The following is an 8,222-nucleotide window of genomic DNA, read 5'->3' as shown; positions in this document are numbered from 1 at the left end:
AACATAACTACATATTTGCTATGGTTTCAGTTAAAAAGTCCAGTAACTTACCTTGATCAGTAAAGTCTACAAAAGATAAACAACCTATGGATAACATCAACGGTCTCTCATAAGTATAAGGCAGAACTATCATATACCATAATTACCTTACGTATAAATCCAAAAATCAAGCTCTTAAATTCAAACTAAATGAATAAGAGTTGATACCATAAGATCATCATAGCCTAACCCTCAAATCTTTAAAATCATAACCTTAGAACAAGATCAAATCATCAAAAGCTGAATAAAACCTATTAATCCATAAACAATCTCTAAACAAGAATTCAATTCCTTATTCAAACGATATCATCTAAGTCTGAAAAATTATAAGGGTATTGTATACATACATAAGTAACTGTGATTAAAAATAATTTCATAAAAATATAATGAAAAACTATTCAAAACTCATTGAAAAGTCAACAAAGAAATACTAAAACTATTGAATTTTCAGAAACCTTCATTTGATAATCAATCTGTTTCTCTTTCATAAAATTTTGTATTTATTTGAAATTTTACAGATCAATACTAGATACTTATATATAGTCCTATAAAAATTTAAAACAAAGGTCCAAAACATGGTCAAATTAAATTTAGTAACTAATTGACAGAAACTAAAAATCAATATTTCATAGAGAATCTAATCTAAATAAAAATTCATAAAAAATAAAATAAAAGTCCAAAAGGAGTAAAATTTTACAGAGTTTTACTATATACAGTAATAATGCTATGTAAAAATTATTAGGTCAAATAAAGGCACGTAAATATTTTAAACTTAATTTTATACTTTGGCAAATAGACTAGAAAATAAATTTAAACAACTGAGTATAGGTAACTTTGAAAATTACCACGGCCATAATACAAAGAATTTGAAGGTAAATTTTTTTATAGTAATAGTAGACATAAGGAGATAATGCATAAAAATTTTCAGAATAAAATAATTTCATTTGGATCTGTTTTGAAATTTTTACAAATGAACCATACTGCAGCCGCACAGAAAAATCAAATAGAAAGTATAAATTCAAAATGTCGTATTAAATTGAAAACAGATCCAAATCGACCCAAATAATTTTTTTACTGATTCATAAACATGTCTATTTTCATCCATAAAAATTTTAGTGCCAAAAGAAACTTTTAAATATTTTAAATAAATTTGAACAATCCCTTTGTACAGACTCGCATATAATTTTCAGATTAGAGTTTTAACAGGAATTCTTCAATTCAACCTTAATCATTATTTCTATAACCACAAAACATCTCTAATAATCTCATATATCATAGAAAGATCAGAAATACCAACCTTTATCAACTTTAAAGATTTAGGATCTTCCCTTTTCATGCCCCAAAACTTGATCAAAAATTCCAAAATCTCCAAAAATACTAGATTCTTAGCAATCTTAAATGGATACCAAAACCATAAATTGAGATTAGAAGCCACTAATAATAACCCTAATAGATTTTAGGGCTAGAAAAAAAGAAGAAGAAAAAGAAGAACGTAAAAAAAATAATAATAATAATAAACATATATTTTCTTTTCTTTTTATAAAGCCAAAAAATAGAGTAAATACTTTTTTTTTTTCAATTTCCTAATAAAATTGAAATATACTTATAACCAAACCTATTAGGATAAAAACTATTTTTTTTCTTTTAAAAAAATAAAATAAAAATAGTTAAAAACTTTGAAAGATAAATAATATTATATACACACACACACACACACACATATATATATATATAATATACTTTATATTACACAGCCCATCATTCAGTTTCTTTCCCTTTATGAAGTCAGTGACCTCTTGAAAATGCAACCTATCAAATCTCTAGAGAAGCAGAGAGGAAAGCTCCAACCACCAGTTTTGCAGCCATGTTAGAGATGGAAATGAAGGAAAGCTCTCAATTGCAAGTTAACAGAGTTATAAGTATAGAGTCTAAAATCCAGAGCAACAGCTTTTTTCCTAGATCTACTGCTTGGAAGCTAGCTTGGCTATCGCTTTCCGAATGCCATCTAGGAATCTTCCAATTGATTTAACTTGTTTTCTTTCTCATTTTTAATTGTAGGTTGCATCAGGCTGCCTGAACATGTTGCAATAAACTAAACAATTGTTGATAGATTGGCTTCTCATAGACTAGCAAGGAGTTGACAAATAGATAATTAATAGTAGGGGTGTGCATGGATTGGGTTGGCTTGGTTTTGGACCAAAATACAACCAATCCATACTTATCGGTTTCATTAATATAGAATCCAAACCAAACCATTAAAACGTTAAATCCAAACCAAACCAAACCATTTATGATCGGATTGGTTTGGATTAGTTAATCGGTTTGAAACTTACTAATTTATAAATATATAATACAAATAAAAAATTTTCAAATATAAAATATAAATAATAAATATAAATATAATTTAGGAATAGATGCTGAAGCTACTATGAGTCTTGAAGCAGAAAAACAAATGCTGAAGCTGCCATGAATCTTAAAGCCATGAGTCTTGAAGTAAAGGAGCCGATGGTCGAATCGAAGCTTGGCGTGGTTAATGGTTATGGTGATGGATTGGTGGTGGGTAGCAACGGAGGTAAATGTTTAATTTAGGATTACAACTTACAATTTGATTTGAGATTTGAGATGTAAAAAAATATATATATATATATAAATTAATATATAAAAATGGGAAAAAAAGTTAAAAATTGATATATAAAAATGAAAAAAATATATTAAAATTAATATATAAAAATGAAAAAAATAAAAAATATATAATTTTTTAATTGTATAATATATTGTTTGGATTGAATTGGATTGGATTGGATTGGATTTATATTTCCAATCCATAACCAATCCAATCCATACTATTTATAATATTTTGAACCCAATCCAATCCAATTGATGTAAAAATCCAATCCAAACCGTTAAAAATGGATTGGATTGGACGGATTGAACGGGTTGGATTGGATTTTGCCCACCTATAGTTAATAGAACCTTAAAAAATAAAAGAAAGTAATTAATAGTTGGCAGTAATAGAGTTTTTTGAAGACTGAAGAGTTGAAAAATGTATTTTAATCCAGAAGAACTAAAATGCTATGGCTTATGAGGTATTTATATGCTCGGAAACATATTAAAAATAGATATAGATGTTGGTTTAGAAATTCCTGGTACATGCACCCAGAAAATGAAGTAGAAAAGAAAAAGAAATAGTTAAAAAGGTGAGCCTGCACCAAGCCAACCCATTAAGATGTTGAAAAGCAGTATTACTAAATATTATTCAAGCAATTTTTATTTTTTTAACCTTGTTTTTGCTGGTACAACATTCTTTTTGACACATGTGATACATATGCATCTCCACAGAACAAATTCGCTTTCTTTCTTTCATACAGTTTTGATCCTTCCCTTCATTCAGAGATTTTGTTTTGCTGACCTATCACTTCAGTTGTCCAATTCACCTATTCAACAAACTTCTAGTCTGAACCTGCTCAGTCTTCTTCAGAAAATTTTCATGTCACATGTCCAAGTTGATGGACTTCATGTATAGAAGGCCTTGATTAAGCTAAAAATTGAAGGATGGCAAGTTGTGATGATATATAGAGCAGTCTCTTTTGGGTGTTCAACTATATCTAATTAAGCTCACAAAAGATAAGGTATTTAAAGGTGTCAAACTTTTAAATATTGTGAAACCGCCTAACCAAATAGAAAAACAGACGGAAAGGCAAAAGAGAGAACTTTTCTATATGCAATTCAACTGGTAGGTAATTCTCTTATGGTATAATATTTACATACTGAACACGATACTAAAAAAATTTGTATAAATTCACACACAATCTTACATTTATATAAACACACATACAAACTAAACAACCTGAAAAACAGGATATACATTAGCATTGATAGATTACTACTCTGCATAAGTCACCATGCCTTTTCCTTTAGTAAAAGTTCCTTTTGTTGTCGTATTCATTTATTAGGCTGTTTAGACAGTCAAATTTCGGGTTATTCAAATATCCAGGTGTCATTATCTGATTGTTCACTTGAAAATCTCCTGAGTGGTCCTAGTGTAGGAGAGGTTTGAATGCACAACTAGGCTATTCTTATCACTCTTCTTACTTCTTGTTCATTGAATTCTGATACTATTGCTGAATCCACCAATTCAAGTTCTCATTCTTCATTATACAAGTTCCAAGCCTAGTAATTTAAGCAAGAAATATATATATATATATATATATATATTAATGCATACATGTGTAAAAGGTTGCTGAACACACATGATCAGATAGCTTAAAACTCTACCACCAATTACAATCAGATCAGTCTTATCTCAGATTTTAAAATTTTTGACTAGTATCTGTGTAAGGGGTGTAAGTACTATAAAGTGTTATGTGAACGAAACAATAAAAAATGAAAATGATAGTTATTTGTAATCTTGGGGAATGTTAATATTTTTAAAATTTGAAATAATCTTAGGCAATTTTAATATTTTTAAAATTTGAAGTAGTAAATTGTATTTAAATTTAACTGTAGGGGATATAATTGGTATTAACCTTTAAAAAAAAAAAAAAAAGAAAGAAGGGGTGGAGGGCCTTTCTAGGTGGTGTGGACTCTCATTTTAGGTATGGGCTACTTCGCCCTTTGTGGGCTTAGAATGAGGTTTCATGGTCAAATCAAGCTTGGATTACAGAGCATATGGTAAAAGCCCAACCCCCTTTCGTAATCCTATAACTTTGTGTAGGGTGATTCAGATTCTAGACACGCAATTTGGGGAATTGTATGCACCAATTTTTAATCATATCAAATTATCTCAAGCTCTCTTTTATATCTATATATATATATATATATGTATATATTTGATCCCCTCATTTTATTTTTTCTTTACGAAAAAAATCAGGGTCAAAGCTCCTAAATCTCTAGAATGTCTCGAAGCGGCCAGAAAAGAATTGGATAAAACTTTATACTAATGGTTGCTTTAAAGCTAATTCTGTTCATGATATGTTTAGAAGTTGCATGGTAATGGGTAGCAGTCCTTCCAAAAAAAAAAAAAAAAAAGACAATAGGGAGCAGGTTTTTATTTTATTTTATTTTATTTTGGTTCTTTTTGTTGGATATTGGTACAAGAAATAGTGCTCAAGTATGACTCTGCTGCAATTGACACAGGAGCTTGTCTCTACAAAAGTTGAAGGTTATAATTTTTTTAATTATCGCCAACCTACTCGGGATGTCCAAAGTCATTCCCTCCTCCAGTCATATTTTATTATTATTATTATTATTATTATTATTATTATTATTATTATTATTAGTTTGACGCTGGTGTAGTAAGCCCTTCATGTGATTGTGATTAAACCCCCTTGAGAAAATGTGAAATCCAAAATGCCCAAACGGAACAAAAAGACTGGCAAAAAAATTTGCCAAAAAAGAGTAGTAAAGGAATATAAGACAACCTAATGAGAGATGTTAAAAATAAAAAATAAATAAGCAAATAACAACAACAACAACAACAAAAACAAAAAGAGAAAGGAACACAAAAAAACATAATGTGTATATATCTATATATATATAAATATAAATATATATATATATATATATATATATATAAAGAAAGAAACAAAGATATGGAGGCGGGGGATAGCCCGTTAATGGGAGATAGCTTTGTAAGAAGAGATAAACATTTACTGGCAAAAATAATGATGGACCAAAAGCATGCTTATTTAGAAAAAAAAATAATAATTAGGAGGGTGATTTGGCACATTTTTAACAAATGTCACCCAAAATCGCATGGAGTTTGCATATAATCAATTAGGAGGGTGATGTTTTATGGTGTACAAATTAAGAAAGTGAAGTAATATTCTCATTAATCAATTATTTTTTGGTTATGTTTATAAATTGAGAAAATTGATTCTTAATTTTAAAACTTTTGTTAGCTAATTTGTGAATCAATTTGCAAATTTAGTTAAATGTGAAATAAATTATAAATTAAAAGCTCATGTGTGTAATGTTTTAAATTTGAAAGCCCAATATGCAATTTGTCAAAAATAAAGTATTAAAATGTAATTAACTTTTAGTTTTAATTAGATTCTGCCCAAGCAATTAACCTTTTTTTTTTTTATAAACTCATCCAATGAGTCTTAATATTCTTGCCATAACTAATACCATCTTAATTATTTTAAAGAGAACTTAGGTGACCTTCGATTAGAAGAAACATAATTCATAAGAAATAAGGATTAGTAATTTTTAGGATTAAAAAATTGGTGAAATAGGATAATTATTCATATTCTTTAGTTTGGTTGCAATAATGAAAAAATGGACAAAAAGTGGCCAAAAAAAGTAATAAAAATTTGGAAGCATGGAAAAAAAAAAAAAAAAAGTGAAGTAGTATTTTTGTATTCCTCTATTTTAGGGATTACGAATTTTATGCTTTTTAAAAAAAAAAAAAAAGAATTCCTTATTTCAAAGAGTTAAGATTCCATAAAATATTATGTATTTCTAATATTTTAATATTCTTTAATTTTGTTGAATTTTTAAAATTTGATCTATGTATTTATATAAAAATTTCAATTCCTCAAATTAAGGAATTACTATTTCTTTTAAAAAATCACAATCAACATATCCAAAAATAGATGAATACAAAAAAATCCCACTTTGTGTTTTTTTTTTTTTTAACTTTTCTTGCACCTTTTTTTATTATTACTATCAAATTAAAGAATAATTAGTAATCTTATTTTTTTAGGAACTGCCATTCTTTTAACCAAATATTAGTACATTATTTAAATAATCTAAAAATTTCAGGAATATATGTTTCATTTTACCATCTAATTCATAAACCAAACATATATTTAATTAAAGAGACAGAATGAGAGTAACTAAAAACACTAGGCCACAATGAAGGAAACATCAAAGGGTAAAAAGGGGCTGATTGATCGGCTTTAATTTGGTTAAAATTTTAAATCTCAACTTTTAATTATTGGTTAGTTTGGTCAAAAACATATAAAATACAGGAGAATAACAAAAATACATGCATGTATTATATTAATAAATAATTAACAAATATTGGTATAAAATAACGAAGCCATGCATGTGGTAATTGACATTATTAGATTAGTTCAATATAATTAATTAAAAGTCAAAGCCAAAATTAAGTTGGAGATATGATGTTTAATTTATTGTGCTAATTTTACACGTACTGTTTGTCATTTGTTGACGGTAAAGTTTTCAGAGTTTAAATTTATTTGGCAAGGAACAGAGGCTGATAAGCGATGAATATACACGAACTTCTTTTAAATTAATGATCATTTTCTGCACAGTTTTGGCATAAAAACTTTTATTACAATAGATATTTTGCTTTTACAACAGATATTTTGTTATTAAACAAATTTTTGGCTGTTTTTGGACTTCTGGATATTTTTGATTATCTTCTTTTCAGACTTAGACACAAACACAAATAACTTTTTAAAAAAATTATAACTTCTGAAAAAAGAAAAAAAAAAAAATATATATATATATATATATATATATATATGTGGTTAAATTTTTAATTTTCTTGGGTTCTTTCTGGAATATTAGGAAAACAAAAGTTTAGTCTAGATTTGCAAATCTAGATTAATTTGGAATTTTTTTCGATTTGTTTGAAATGTAAAGCAGATTTAGTAGTTGATTAATCAAATATATGTAATTAAAACCACTTAATCCCATACATTCAATTGCCTTTACCTTTCGACAAAATAAATGAATAAATAAAATAAAAATATGGCCTTTATCTGTAACGTACTTTACCCTAAAAATATGTAATATTACAAAAATGCTATCAAAACTTACAAAGGCTGGCCTGGTGGTCACATGCCATCAATAATAATAATAATAATAATAATAATAAGTTACAAATAGACCGAGGAGTATACACTGCGGCAGTTTACACATGCTTTAGCAAAAATATTGTGTATAACAACCCTTGAAAGCAAGCAAAATTACCAAACAACCTAAGCAGGTTAGAATTCTAACCATTCGCACTTTTGTTGTAGCTATAGATATAGATGTGTAAGTCTGATTTAGGGACACCAACACAATTACTAGAATAATTTAGATCCAATGGCCCGAGTAAAAATCAGGTGGTTCACTTTCCTTAACATGATCTTTTAATTAAAATATTAACGAGTAACAAAAAATAGTATATGTGGATTTTTAAATAACTAAATCAAAATAGGAAAATT

Source organism: Ziziphus jujuba, chromosome 2 (genome assembly GCF_031755915.1).
Source record: "Ziziphus jujuba cultivar Dongzao chromosome 2, ASM3175591v1".
NCBI classification, from domain to species: domain Eukaryota; kingdom Viridiplantae; phylum Streptophyta; class Magnoliopsida; order Rosales; family Rhamnaceae; genus Ziziphus; species Ziziphus jujuba.
The sequence above is the reverse complement of the archived record's forward strand: the minus strand, read 5'-3'. Positions refer to the sequence as shown.